The following is a 2,133-nucleotide window of genomic DNA, read 5'->3' as shown; positions in this document are numbered from 1 at the left end:
TATATATATATCTCAAATCCCCACTCCAATAAGCTTGATCCCTGGGGTATATCTACCATCTTCACTTTCATGCCTCCATACAAAATTAATCTCCTTCTCCTTTATGCCCAGGACACTTAGTACCTCTGTTAAGAACTTGAAACAGCCTTCCTTGTGTAGCCAGATGGTTAAGAAAACAAGCATGGACTTAGGAGACCAAACTTGGAAATGCTTACCACAAATGTGACCTTAGGTAAATCTACTAACCCTTTGAGCCCTCCATTTCATCATCTGTGTACTAGAAATAATACTAATATCTAATTTACAGTGTTATTTTTAGAACATTAGATAATACAGGTAAATCATAGTTCCTGACATACCAAGTATTCAATAAATTATAGCTATTTTTGCAGTATGGTTCTGTAATGCCCACCCTAAATTGTGAGCTACTAGAGGTCAGGGACTATTGTTAATGCTTGTATTGCCCCTCTTCACGGTAGGTGCTCTATAAAGTTTGACCAGACCTTGAAACATTGCCTTGAAGATAATAGGGCAATTCTGGGTGCTCCAAAGTTCAGATCTGATAGGCTGATCTAACATGTAGCATAACCCTAAGAGAATAAGGACCATACAATGCCTACATTTACCAAACAGCCCCATTGGGTTCGGGGACCCCTTTGAGCTGTGGTGTATGTATGTTTGAACAAGGATTATTTTGGGGCCACTAGTGAAATACTTGGATTAAACTAGTGCAACCAGTGGATTTAGTCCCTAGAGCAGTCATGCGAAGTGCCCATGAATAGGTTAAAGGAACACTCCAGATATCTTGAAGAGACGGGAAAGGAAATTAGTCATTGTGATCTGCTGGGAACAGGCCAAGAACCATTGGGGAGAGAGCAGACATAGAGAACCATTGGGGAGAGAGCACTCTCCAAGTGCCTCCATGCTGTCTCTAATAGTAATAGATCTTTTTCACTGCTACTTAGTATTCCATGGTGTAACTATACCACCACTTTTTTATCCACTTATCTACTGATGGGCATTTGGCTGTTTCCATATCTTAGCTGTTGTAAATTGTGTTGCTATGAACATAGGGGTGCATACATTCCTTCTGATTGGTGTTTGGGTTTCTTAGAATATATTCCTAGAAGTGGGGTCACTGGGTCAAATGACAGTTCAATGTTTAATTTTTTAAGGAAACTTCATGCTGTTTTCCATAGTGGCTGTACCAGTCTGCATTCCCACTAGCAGTGTACTAGGGTTCCCTTTTTTCCACATCCTTGCCAACACTTGTCATTTGTTGATCTGTTAATGATAGCCATTCTGACAGGTGTGAGGAGATGCCTCATTGTCATTTTAATTTGCATCTCTCTGATGATCAGTGACTGCAAGAACTTTTTCATGTCTCTTAGCCATCTGTATATCTGCTTTGGAGAATGTCTATTTAAGTCCTTTGCCCATTTTTAATTGGATTTTTTGTCTTCCTTTTGTTTAGTTGTATGAGTGCCTTATATATTTTGGATATTAACTCTTTATCCAATGTATCATTGCCAAATATTTTCTCTCATACAGTAGAGTCACTTTTTATCTTGTTGATGATTTCTTTTGCTGTACAGAAGCTTTTTATTGTGATATAGTCCCATTTGTTTATTTTCTTCTTAGTTTCCTTTACCCTAGGAGATGTATCTGTAAATATATTGTTAGGAGAGATGTCTGAGATTTTGCTGCCTTTGGTTTCTTCTAGGATTTTTATGATTTCATGGCTTACATTTAAGTCTTTTAACCATTTTGAGTTTACTCTTGTATATGGTGAAAGTTGGTGGTCTAGTTTCATTTTTTGCATCTACCAGCCCAATTTTCCCAACACCATTTATTGAAGAGACTGTCTTGACTCCATTGTGTATTCTTGCCTTCTTTGTCAAATATTAATTGAGCATAATGGCTTGGGTTAATTTCTGGGGTCCCTATTCTATTCCATTGATCTTTTCCAGCACTTTCACACATGCAATTTTATTGTGATTTGTCTGATTATTTGATTACTGTTTACCTGCTCCACTAAATTGTAGTTCCATGAGGACAGGGGTTTATATACTAGCCATTGCATCCCTAGTGCCTAGAACAGTGCTTTACACTCAAGTAGGTGCTCAGCAAATG

Source organism: Myotis davidii, unplaced genomic scaffold (genome assembly GCF_000327345.1).
Source record: "Myotis davidii unplaced genomic scaffold, ASM32734v1 scaffold460, whole genome shotgun sequence".
Classification (NCBI taxonomy): domain Eukaryota; kingdom Metazoa; phylum Chordata; class Mammalia; order Chiroptera; family Vespertilionidae; genus Myotis; species Myotis davidii.
The sequence above is the reverse complement of the archived record's forward strand: the minus strand, read 5'-3'. Positions refer to the sequence as shown.